Source organism: Schistocerca nitens, chromosome 8 (assembly GCF_023898315.1).
Source record: "Schistocerca nitens isolate TAMUIC-IGC-003100 chromosome 8, iqSchNite1.1, whole genome shotgun sequence".
NCBI classification, from domain to species: Eukaryota; Metazoa; Arthropoda; class Insecta; order Orthoptera; family Acrididae; genus Schistocerca; species Schistocerca nitens.
Window position 1 is genome coordinate 367,333,600 of NC_064621.1, and position 13,984 is coordinate 367,347,583.

General features: G+C 44.0%; 1 protein-coding gene across 1 annotated transcript in view; it reads left to right on the forward strand.

Moving 5' to 3' along the window:
* LOC126198942 (acetylcholinesterase-like) overlaps positions 1–13,984 on the forward strand; it is a 78,716-nt gene that overhangs the window by 28,292 nt on the left and 36,440 nt on the right. The window lies entirely within an intron of this gene.

Consider the following 13,984-nt stretch of genomic DNA (forward strand, 5'->3'; position numbering starts at 1 on the left):
TACAGCTGGAGGAGTTCCGTTTTCAATTAAATTTTTCAATTTTACTCGTTTCGGCTTTAAACCACCTTCAGAATCTGTTATGTAGAGAAACACAAATGAAAAGTAGTTATCTTACAAAGTACTAAATGTCACAGCACATATACATAAAACCGATACATACCGTATTAAGAGGACATCGATACACAGTATCTTGTCAAAAATTCCACTGTATAAAAGTGCCATGAGCCGGCCGCGGTGGTCTAGCGGTTCAAGGCGCTCAGTCCGGAACCGCGCGACTGCTACGGTCGCAGGTTCGAATCCTGCCTCTGGCATGGATGTGTGTGATGTCCTTAGGTTAGTTAGGTTTAAGTATTTCTAAGTTCTAGGGGACTGATGACCACAGATGTTAAGTCCCATAGTGCTCAGAGCCATTTTTAAGTGCCATGAGTACTTATACTGACAGTCACAGAGGTTGCCTGAAGTAACATAAGCAGTGGCAATTAGGTGCAGGCACGCTTTAGAATATGTTATCAGTAACTTTTAGTAATATAAATAAAGTAATTTTCTACGAAAGAAACAAAATCTATAAACGCAAATAAAATGTGATGTGCTCTAGAGTCTAGTGTAACGACGGAACCGCTTTCCACACTAATATACGAGGGCTGGAACTTAAATAGTGGCAACTATTTATTCACAAATGATACAAAAGAGTTACATGTTTGCACCTGTTACTGTCCTTCAAAGTAGTCACCAGCGTTGTGTAGAACCCGTAGCCAGCGATGTGGAAGGCATAGTATACCCTTAGCAGAGGTTGTTCTGTTGATGGTGCGAATGGAGCGGTCTAATGTTATGGTAATTCTCGTGTACGACTGTGATGGTGTTATCCTAACTCATTACGTTTCTCCACGGCAGACCGTCAATGCACAGAATTACTGTTCGTTTTGGAGCATCACCTGCGACCGGCTTTGCGAAAGAAGCGGCGACACTTTCTGCGCAACCCACCCATCATTTTGCACGACAATGCGCGGGCGCATATGGCGCAAGCTGTGGCTGCTCTGTTCGGTCGATGGGACTGGGAAGTACTGTACCATACTCTCCGGACTTAAGTCCTTGTGACTTTGATTTGATTCCGAAGATGAAGGAACCACTTCGTGGCATTCGCTTCAGAACTGTTCCAGAGATTCGACAGGCAGTAGACCGCACCATTCTCACCATCAATAGAACAGGCTCTGATAACGGTATACTACGCCTTCCACATCACTGGCAACGTGTTCTACACAAAGCTGGTGACTACTTTGAAGGACAGTAACAGGTGCAAAAAATGGTTCAAATGGCTCTGAGCACTATGGGACTCAACTGCTGTGGTCATAAGTCCCCTAGAACTTAGAACTACTTAAACCTAACTAACCTAAGGACAGCACACAACACCCAGCCATCACGAGGCAGAGAAAATCCCTGACCCCGCCGGGAATCGAACCCGGGAACCCGGGCGTGGGAAGCGAGAACGCTACCGCACGACCACGAGATGCGGGCGTAACAGGTGCAAACATGTGACTCTTTTGTATCGGTTGTGAATAAATAGTTGCCAGTATTTAAGTTCCAAGCCTCGTATAACTCAATATTTTGAGAAACAAAACATAGTCCAGTTTAAAAATTGCATTGATTGATAGTTCCGTCGGTTATTGGTAGAATATTTTATGCATTATCAATGAAGACACACCCAATTCTGGTGTAATATTCTACAATATTGTAACCGTGGCGAAGCCTATATAGGTCAGTCTGGCAGGGCAATATGAACGCACTTGAAGGTGCACCACAGAAGCTGGAAACTTACAAAAGGGGACTCTACTTTTTCAGATCTACCTACTTAAAGAAAGCCATAATTATAAGGTGCAACATGAAGTATTACAACACATCGATAAAGGACGGAAGATGAACCTTCTTGAGACAGTGGAAATTAATGAACATATGCCCATCTCTCCAACCTTAGTACTGAATGATCGCAGTTACCTTACTCGCCACTTCTAACTGCAGATACTACTCAAAGTCCCATCTAGACCATGCTATAAATTACCCCTCATACTGACATGACCCATTTCTTCTTTATTTCAGTAACTATAATTTCTCTAGTCGTGATAAAAATTGCTATGTACAGTCATAGCTGCTTCACGTACCGGCTTAATCTTATCTATTTTTAATTTTGCACCTATTAAAGGCAAAATTATTTTGTGCAGCCCCACCCTTAGAACATGTTACCAAAGTTTACCGTTAAATTTATTTTCTTCTATGGACAATTTTTGTCATTTGTATGTAGTTCATCAGTTAATGACTCACATATTTTATGTTAGTTATACATGGTGTTTCAGGAGTGATGGTCAATATTCATGGATATGACAGGAATGATCATTCGAAACAAGAAAGTCAGTCCGCAGCTCGTGGTCTCGCGGTAGCGTTCTCGCTACCCGAGCACGGGGTCCCGGGTTCGATTCCCGGCGGGGTCAGGGATTTTCTCTGCCTCGTGATGACTGGGTGTTGTGTGTTGTCCTTAGGTTAGTTAGGTTTAAGTAGTTCTAAGTTCTAGGGGACTGATGACCATAGCTGTTAAGTCCCATAGTGCTCAGAGCCATTTGAACCAAGAAAGTCAAGCAAACATGGGCTCAAAACGCAAACCCTAAGAGCTTTGAGCAATTCTTGATCTTTGGTACTGTGAAAAAATCTCTTCTACTGCAAGCTCTTTGCGTTCCATATTTTGGGAAGTTGTAGTATGGACCAAAACAAAAAAATATGTACAGTAAAAATGTGCTCTAAAATGCATACCTTGAAAGTTATGACCACTTGTTTATTAGAAGAGTTGTGTTTCAAATGAGATAAAATGAACAAGTGTTCATAGTTCTGCAGTTACTGTGTATGTGCACTAGCTTAAAATCTTTGACCCAAAAAAATTTCACTGCACCACATGTTTATATTTGTACCTGATGATGGCTTAACAGTCAAAACCAGTTTCTGAAATAAATAATAAATATTGTAGAATATTACACCCACGTTGTGTGTGTTTTCATTCATAATGCATTTTAAACATACTTAAAAGTTAAATTTTCGTAAAATAAGGTTGATGTAATATAATGGTAACTTTATTAGTACGTTATACAGCAAGGTCTTTAAAACAACAAAATTGAAATAGAAGGTTGGACTCTGATATTGTAGCCATTTCGCGCCCGTTGTGTTTACTGAAGATGATGTCACCGGCCAGACAAACTCCGTCTTTTGGCCGACGTGAACATGCTGGGGGGACAGCTATATATCGACTACGTCATGGTCCGCCGCACTCGCCGTATCCCTACAGTAAAAGGGCTTGAACGAAATACCTGTTTAGTAGTAATTATGGTAAATGAAACAAAATATACATAAATTTAGCGTTTATCTACTGTAAAAAAAAACTTACGCTTGTTTTTCTAATATTGTCACACACTGCCGGAAGAAAATCCCAGCGCCAAAAAACATGAATGTAGAGGAAGTTACGGGAGTACGTTTGTCTGGGTAACGTATGTAAGTGTGTAGGTTCACAGGTTAATGCAAGCGCGAGAAAAGCCACTGGAAATTTGAACTGCTGGTACACAAATAACCAGTGTAATCACCGGAACGTTGAATGCAAGCATGCACTGTGTTCTACAGGTGGCGGATGTCAGTTTGTAAGTTCCATGCATGTTACACTTGGTCAGTCAATACAGGAACGGTTAATGCTGGTTGCAGATGAAGCTGGAATTATCGTCCGATGTTGTCCCATATGTGCTCGATTGGGAAAGATCTGACGATTGAGCGGGCCGACACTGCATAGAGCATGTTGGGTTACAACAGTGGCATGTGGGCGAGCGTTATCCTTTTGGAAAGCATGCCCTGGATACTGTTCAAGAATCACAGCACAACAGGTCGGATCATCAGCCTGACGTGCAAATTGTCAGTCGGGAGCATGGGATAACAACGAAACTGCTCCTGCTGTCATACGAAATCGCAACCCAGACCATAACTCCAATGAGCTCTCTCTAGACACCACTGAGGTCACAAACGGCGTTGGTTTAGGGTCATTGGGATGCACGCTACAGGGCGTCTGGCTCAGACCTGTTCTTGAAGTAACCGATTTTTAACAGTTTTTTGTGTCACTGTGCTGCCAACAGCTGCTCGCATGGCTGCTGCAGACGGGCTACAGTCGTATTCCGTACATGACGGTCTTCCCTCTCGGTAGTTCAAAAATGGCTCTGAGCACTATGGGACTTAACATCTGAGGTCATCAGTCCCCTAGAACTTACAACTACTTAAACCTAACTAACCTAAGGACATCACACACATCGATGCCGGAGGCAGGATTCGAACCTGCGACCGTAGCAGTCGTGCGGTTCCGTACTGAAGCGCCTAGACCCGCTCGGCCACAGCGGCCGGCCCCTCTCCGTAGTGACACGTAGAGCCTGGTCTTCTTGCGTCCGTACATTCCTGTGACCGCCGCTGCCAGCAATCATGTACATTCCTGCCAAGTCTTTCTGCGATGTCGCGGAAGGAACATCCACCTTTTCGTAGCCCTGTTACAAGACTTCTTTCAAACTCGGTGAGCTGTTGATAATGGCGTCTTAAAGGCTTTTTTAACGAACATCAACTCACCACATCCAATCTCAGACCGTCATATCGCTTATTTAAAGCAAAGCTTATTAGCATCCTCATGGCGGCGTCACTAGCACTACTCTCATGCGACTGGCGCAAAATTTGGATAGACGTCATCTTTCAGATGTGGAAACACGCCTACCAACTTTCGTTTATCTCACACAATTCCTTCTTGGTATTGAGACTTTTTTCGTCAGTGTATGTTAAAGTAGTTCAACTATCAAGCAAGTGTATTTCATTACTTATTTAGTAGAAAATGACTGTATACATACTGAAACTTTTAGATGGCGCCGGCCGCTGGTGGCCGAGCGGTTCTGGCGCTACAGTCTGGAACCGTGCGACCGCTACGGTCGCAGGTTCGAATCTTGCCTCGGGCATGGATGTGTGTGTTGTCCTTAGGTTAGTTAGGTTTAAGTAGTTCTAAGTTCTAGGGGACTTATGACCTCAGCAGTTGAGTCCCATAGTGCTCAGAGCCATTTGAACCATTTGTTTAGATGGCGTATAGGAAAGTGTGTCTGCACTAATGTCACCTAAGTGCCTCAGATTGCATACCTACGTGACTAAACAGTACCAGTAGTCCATGGCACTTGTGCACTGGAATTTTTGACGGGATGGTGTTGATGCCCTCGAATATGATATCTGTTGCTTTTGTAGATACGCACTGTAACAGCTTGCACTCTGTAAGATAACTACTCATCTCTTTCTCTTAATATGACAAATTCTAGTCACGGATTAAAGTCAAAATGTGTAAATTTGTAAAGTCTGTGCTAAAAAAAAAAGCGATCGCGACGGAATATTACATTCTCAATGCGTGGTGTCCAAAACCTAAACCAAATTTCTATAATTTTTTACGATTTATGCTAGTTAATCTGAGTACCGCGGTAATGGTGAAGCACAAAGCATTCCACTTTTATTTTCACATGTTCGTCTTGATCACACAGATTTCCTTACACTTTATAACCGGTTTCGGCTTATCGCCATCTTCAGATCGTTAAAATATTCTGATGCAAATCATCGTCAAGTTAAACATGTTTAATTGACGATGATTTATATCAGAATATTTTAACGATCTGAAGATGACGATAAGCCGAAAACGGTAATAAAGTTAAAGAAATCTATGTGATCAAGACGGACATGTGAAAATAAAAGTGCTCAAAATAAAATGATCGCGGACTCATATACAGAATTTATTTCTTCAATTGATAACAAAGCAATCCATCGATGTGGCATAGTGTTGCTATCTTCAGCCATGTGCGTCGTCTTCATCAAAAAAGTCAACTGCTCCCTAACATAGTCGACTGATTTTGTTTTCACTGTTAATCCTGAATTTCATATTTTCTGGCTGTGTTGTATTAAATCGATGTTGAGGCAAATATGTGTTGTGTACGACTTTGTACACAACGGAGAGGAGAGGTGGGCTGCAGAGCGGTGCGGCAACTCTCAAAAATTCAAATGGCTCTGAGCACTATGGGACTTAAACATCTGAGGTCATCAGTCCCCTAGACTTCGAACTACTTAAACCTAACTAACCTAAGGACATCACACACATCCATGCCCGTGGCAAGATTCGAACCTGCGACCGTAGCAGTCGCGCAGTTCCGGACTGAAGCGCCTAGAACCGCTCGACCACGGAACTCTCGTCGTAGGAAAGTTTGAGAGGAGCAGGAGTGTTAACACACTAAATAGAAGATTTATTTCTATTACTCCAAGCGTATGAGGCCTCTTTGCAAATAATGGAGCAACAAACAAGAGTCCAGCTCATATAATAGCAGCATGGATGATGCTCTCAACAGTAATGCACGAACGATGGTGTCGCAGCCGCGACTTGGCGGCGTCTGCCTAGCATCATATAGCGAAGCAGTTCCAAGTCTGAGATGGCTATGTGGCTGCCGCTGGCCGTTCTACATCGCAGCGGCAGAGGGCACTCGTAGTCCAGAGCTGATGGAAACATGGCTCAACGGGCGTGCACCATTGGGTCTGCCAGATCCTGCGTCTGACCAAAACTAGGAATTCCATTGACAGCTTGAAGACGCCGGTAGGGTAGTATCGAAATGTGACGCCACAATATGAAGATCTAAAAGCAACACTCTAATAGAAATAAATGGTTGGAGTAGTTCAATAGAATATGCATAACTATTAAAACAAGAAAGGCTGATGGTAATATGTAAAAAGTTATAAACTCGTGTTTGATCGGGTTGGTATCTGATAAATGTATAAATTTTTTTCTGATAGTGAAATAGATAAATCTAAGTGCAGGGCAACAGAACTGTGTTAAAACCACATTTTGGACGGAGTATGTGAAGCATACCCTGCACGTTGCTAAGTCCAGCCTAGCCAGTGCATCAAACAAATCGCCTGCGAGAGATAAATCCGTTTTCAATGAAATTTACGTATGATGTTTGACTGAGAAACAAAATGATTCAAATTAAAATGTTGGACCTGAATACAGCTAATCTTTATCTTTATTCTTGCAAACAATCTTCGTACCAGCATTGACTGAGGGAGGTGGCGCAGTGGTTAGCACACTGGAGTCTCATTCGAGAGGACAACGGTTCAATCCCGCGTCCGGCCATCCTAATTTAGATTTTCCGTGATTTCCCTAAACCGCTTTATGCAAATGCCGGAATGGTTTCTTTAACAAGGCACGGCCGACTTCCTTCGCCATCCTTCCCTAATCCGTTGAGACCGATGACCTCTCTGTCACAACAAATGAACACAAAATATACCGCATCTGACAAAACGACTTGGAAATTCACAAGGTAGCATTTTACCGAAATCATCTGCTGCTATTAAGCCTCTATGCAGATACGATATTTTCACAATTGCATTCTCACAATCACTGTGCCTTACAATGGCATGATGTTTGATAATTAAATTCATTGGTCTATCTCTGCGCACGGAACGCTCATGTGTTCTGCAACCTGTAACTACTAGGAATACTGATCTGACTGTCCAAAACCAAATTTCATTTTCGATGCTTGTGATGGGCAATGTAAGATGGTACCTTACTTATTTTCACAAAATGCTCCTGCAGCACACAACTCGCGATGCGTAATGCGAGTATACAAACACATTGATAAACGTAAAACACATTGACTAAAAAATAAGGAATTAAACTTAACGACTGATAAATCAAAACAAACTATGCCTCATTAACAACAATACACCCTTTCCTAAAGTTCTCACAATTAAAAACGTTAGCAAACATCTTTCTCATCAATTTTCCTGTTTACAATTACTTTCCTTGACACTTATTACAATTATAAGACAAATTCATGTGCTCAACTATAAAACTTGTTACAGTAAACTTTGACCATACACAATGTTCTAACAATAAGATTATTAATATATAAAAAACTTCCCTTCTGACATTCCCGCATTCATATAATCTCAATTCCACAAAATTTTTGCTCAGAATAAATTAATACGAAATCCTTTTCAAACAATGCTGCCTCCACTACACGGCAGGCCAGCTTCTACCCCTCTCAAAGCAAGTAAGTAGCCAGACTGACTCACACACACTGACTGCCACTCTGACATAGTAAAACTAACCTCTCTGACCAAGATCTGTGGTCTCAGGAATAGACTTAGAAAGAATATGATTATATCGATATATATTGATTTATCAAATCCACACCTTCTTTCACATTGATGGCCAAAACTTGCTGAAGATCGACATGGCAAATAAGACAGTCCACTTTCAAGGCTCTTGTTTAAGTCGGAGTACAGCCGTATTGCACAATAATGGCAAATCCTGTACAATACTGATAAAATGGAAGAGAAAGAAAATAAGGGCTATTACCTGCTCTCAAATCGTACTGACATCAGGTGATAAGACACACTATCAGAGTGAATGAGACAGACTTGAGAAGTAAGGGGAGATTAAACAAAATTTCTGGGAAGTGAAAAGTAAGGTTTTTAATGTGAGAAGTGTAAATGGAAAACCTATGTTGATGCAAAATGTTGGTCAGTTTGATGGCAGGAGGAATAGAAAGTCTGTACGATAGATAATATCTGTCCGTCTTTATGAGTTTCTGCAAGAGGAAGAGGTATAGGATATAGGAGGTATTTTTATCTCGTGGGGTAAACCATTTACACGTTGAAATAAACGAACAAGTGGAATGTCGTTAAGTGAGTTTTAGGCAAGAACTTGCACACCTGACGTACCCATAGGAACTGCAGGATGGACAATAGCGGCCGATCACACCTCCAGCGTAGCGGCTGGCTACTGATATGGTCCTACAGACGTGTATCATCAACTGACTGTCCTTAGGCTGTGTAGCATCGATCATCCTCAGTATAGTAGATCCATAACCCATTCGGGATATCACGAATGTTTTATGAAACTGGAGAACATAATCTCCTACCCACCTCCCTGACTGTTAGCTATGATTAGTACCTACAGCAACATGATTTTAGTTCCCATTGGTGTACTAACCAGTGGAACCAGCACCTACAGACCGATCACTATCTCGTAATGAAATGAAGCACTCCAGTGTCTATTTATGTTTCCTGGATGCTGAACACAGCGACTGGGGTTAAAATAACGGATGATTTGTATTGAAACTGCGACCAGTATCTCTTATTTTACCACTGGCCAGCCTTCGAAACCATGTCTAGGGTACTCCAAAGTCCGTTCAGAACAGCTTTAGGACCGACACTTCACCAAGCGCTGAGGAGAGCAGAGAAAGGCAGACACATCCGGCACGGGACACAGTCGCAATCTCACATTTCATTCGACTCGCTCAAACTCGCAAACTATTCATAGTAAAAATTTGGAACTGGAATCAGTGTATTCTGGAGAAGGAGCACTAAGCCTTGATTTTAATACTATTTACGGTATCAAAATTGTAAGATGATAGACGGGAAGAATACGAAAATGCATTTCCTGATAACGTTACGTGTTTACGACAAGGAGAAAAATTTTTTTAAAGTTAGCAGTACATACTGTACGAACGAGGTCTTAAGAAAATATCATTTATTTATTCGATCCAAACCAGAACCCTTTCATGTCTCTAAAACGAGATGCCGGAGTCAAATGCGACGCATTATGTTCCGCTCGCTCGCACGTCAACAGCGAAGCGATCGCCCTTTCGGTTTCATTACGAGAAACATATCTCTGTGTTTATTAACCTGTTACTAGAAGTGTAGTACGTTTCCTGACCAGCCACGCAGTTAAGTCTTCTCTATCCATCAGTAGCTTAGAGCCAAATGAATGTACTTACAAGGGAACCTCCCCATCGCACCCCCCTCAGATTTAGTTATAAGTTGGCACAGTGGCTAGGCCTTGATAAACTGAACACAGATCAATTGAGAAAACAGGAAGAAGTTGTGTGGAACTGTGAAAAAATAAGCAAAATATACAAACTGAGTAGTCCATGGGTCACATAAGCAACATCATGGACAATATGAGCTTACGAGCGCCGTGGTCCCGTGGTAGCGTGAGCAGCTGCCGAACGAGAGGTCCTTGGTTCAAGTCTTCCCTGGAGTGAAAATTTTACTTTCTTTATTTTTGCATAGTTATTATCTGTCCGTTCGTTCATTGACGTCTATGTTCACTGTAATAAGTTTAGTGTCTGTGTTTTGCGACCGCATCGCAAAACCGTGCGATTAGTAGACGAAAGGACGTGCCTCTCCAATGGGAACCGAAAACATTTGATCGCAAGGTCATAGGTCAACCGATTCCTCCACAGGAAAACACATCTGATATATTCCATACGACACTGGTGACGGCATGTGCGTCACATGACAGGAATATGTTGTCGACCCACCTAACTTGTACAGTTGGCGAATGGGTAAAAAGATTCTTCTACCTTGCCCGATTTAGGTTTTCTTGTGGATGTGATAATCACTCCCAAAAAAGTGATGAAAACATAAGAGTTTGTCACATAAACTGAAAATAAAAAATTAAACTTTTCACTCAATGGCAGAATTGAACGAAGGACCTTTCGTTCTGCAGCTGCTCACGTTACCACGAGACCACGGCGCTCCTGCGTTAACATTCTCCTTGAAGTTGCCTATCTTCCCATGAACTACTCCGTTTGTATATTTTGCTTATTTTTTCACAGTTCCACAGAACTTCTTCCTGTTTTCTCAATTGATCTGTGTTCAGTTTTTCAAGGCCTATCCACTGTGCCAACTTATAACTAAATCTGAGGGGGGTGCGATGGGGAGGTTCCCTTGTTAGTGAGAGCCCAGGTTGCGCAGAACTGAAAATAACTATTTGCAGGATCGTTGGAAAATAGGAGTACTTACTTCCTTAACGATGATCAATAATTTGTTGAGTGCCGGATATCTGTATCTTCAAACTATGAATAGATTTAGCTCATCCGCTTATGCATAAAGCGTTTTTCCGCAAAGCTTCCATCTTACTCTTGCTTTCCTAACATGTTTGCAAATCTTCACAAAAGAGCATTTCTTAATATTGAGAGCTACAGCAGTTCTTTCGATCTAATTGTTAACTAAGTGAAGCGGACTACTAGCAAGTTTTTCTTTCTCAAAACAGACAGGTAAATGCAAACCATTTGTCTCGTCTAAACTTGTACGGAACTTTCATGACCGAGAGAGCGACTTTGAACTTTTCCACTCATAACATTTGACGAACTAGCTTCCGACTTTGTTCAGTATGAAAAAACACACAACAAATGAATGGAGGATGCCACGTTTATTTACACTGACGGCTCCAAGACCACCTTTGGTGTCGGGAGTGCCTATACTGTTGGGAACACCTCTATTAGGTTTCGGCTTCCTGACCAGTGCTCCGTTTTTACTGTGGAGCTTTAAGCTGTCCCCCAGGCTCTCCAATACATCCGTCGCCATAAGCAGATACAGTATATTATATGCGCAGATTCGCTCGGCTCTCTTCTCAACCTCCTAGCTCTTTATCCCGTCTACCCTCTGGTCCACCGGATTCAGTACTGCCTCCACATGCTCCACTTGGGGTGGGGGGCATCTCTGTGGCATTCCCCTGAATCCCAGGGCATGTTGGTATCTGCGGAAACGAGGCAGCCGACATAGGGGCAAAGGCTGCAGTCTCTCTCCCTCGGCCCACTGTTTTCATGGTTCCCTTTGCCGATCTACAGAGAACTTTATGCCGTCCTGTACCTTTTTATGGCACTCACATTGATCTGCACTTCGAGATAATAAATTACGGGACATAAAACCTCTTCCCTGTGCTCGGACCTCTTCTTCCCGGCCTCGTCATCGGGAGGAGGTAACTAGACTCCGGATTGGGCACTGTCTTTTTAGCCGTTGACATCTTTTAAGTGGCGATCCTCTCCCGCTTTGCCCCACTGCTCAGAATCGTGAATGGTGATACACCTTTTACTTCAGTGCCCCTGGTTTAAATTTCGGTTCTTCCCTTCACTAAGCCACACAATCACAAAGACAGCAAGGGAAAGTTGCAAATTGTACTTTTTTTATTCACTCGATGACTAGCTCCGGGCCGAGACCTTTTTTCAAATCATTGTAACATTGCCAAAAATGGTACACTCCTGGAAATGGAAAAAAGAACACATTGACACCGGTGTGTCAGACCCACCATACTTGCTCCGGACACTGCGAGAGGGCTGTACAAGCAATGATCACACGCACGGCACAGCGGACACACCAGGAACCGCGGTGTTGGCCGTCGAATGGCGCTAGCTGCGCAGCATTTGTGCACCGCCGCCGTCAGTGTCAGCCAGTTTGCCGTGGCATACGGAGCTCCATCGCAGTCTTTAACACTGGTAGCATGCCGCGACAGCGTGGACGAGAACCGTATGTGCAGTTGACGGACTTTGAGCGAGGGCTTATAGTGGGCATGCGGGTGGCCGGGTGGACGTACCGCCGAATTTCTCAACACGTGGGGCGTGAGGTCTCCACAGTACATCGATGTTGTCGCCAGTGGTCGGCGGAAGGTGCACGTGCCCGTCGACCTGGGACCGGACCGCAGCGACGCACGGATGCACGCCAAGACGGTAGGATCCTACGCAGTGCCGTAGGGGACCGCACCGCCACTTCCCAGCAAATTAGGGACACTGTTGCTCCTGGGGTATCGGCGAGGACCATTCGCAACCGTCTCCATGAAGCTGGGCTACGGTCCCGCACACCGTTAGGCCGTCTTCTGCTCACGCCCCAACATCGTGCAGCCCGCCTCCAGTGGTGTCGCGACAGGCGTGAATGGAGGGACGAATGGAGACGTGTCGTCTTCAGCGATGAGAGTCGCTTCTGCCTTGGTGCCAATGATGGTCGTATGCGTGTTTGGCGCCGTGCAGGTTAGCGCCACAATCAGGACTGCATACGACCGAGGCACACAGGGCCAACACCCGGCATCATGGTGTGGGGAGCGATCTCCTACACTGGCCGTACACCACTGGTGATCGTCGAGGGGACACTGAATAGTGCACGGTACATCCAAACCGTCATCGAACCCATCGTTCTACCATTCCTAGACCGGCAAGGGAACTTGCTGTTCCAACAGGACAATGCACGTCCGCATGTATCCCGTGCCACCGAACGTGCTCTAGAAGGTGTAAGTCAACTACCCTGGCCAGCAAGATTTCCGGATCTGTCCCCCATTGAGCATGTTTGGGACTGGATGAAGCGTCGTCTCACGCGGTCCGCACGTCCAGCACGAACGCTGGTCCAACTGAGGCGCCAGGTGGAAATGGCATGGCAAGCCGTTCCACAGGACTACATCCAGCATCTCTACGATCGTCTCCATGGGAGAATAGCAGCCTGCATTGCTGCGAAATGTGGATATACACTGTACTAGTGCCGACATTGTGCATGCTCTGTTGCCTGTGTGTATGTGCCTGTGGTTCTGTCAGTGTGATCATGTGATGTATCTGACCCCAGGAATGTGTCAATAAAGTTTCCCCTTCCTGGGACAATGAATTCACGGTGTTCTTATTTCAATTTCCAGGAGTGTATTTCCGAAAACGTGAAAACCATGCCAAACAGTTGCAGCGCATACATTTAACTATCATCTGTGATGTGAAGTCATACCTGATGACCCCACACTATTACGCTAGGAGTAACTCCGCAGCACGTCTCCAAAACTTTGTAGTAATGGGACTTTGCCCATGGTGAATGCCACACTCACTGACGATACTGAGAGTAATGCAGAATGCCGATTCCTTTTTGAACGCAGTACGACGCCATTCATGCTTTCCGGTCACAGTACCACTCAAAACGCAGCCTTTTCTCTTGTGGCAGTCTAGGCTTGTGACCAAATGCGCAGGATGATACAGGATGATGCAGGGGCTCTATTATTTGTTCTCTGATGACAGACACAGATGTCAAGGGTTATGAGGTAAGTGCACAATACGACATCCTCCTTTGTAGCGGTCAGACGTGGTCAACTGGAACGATG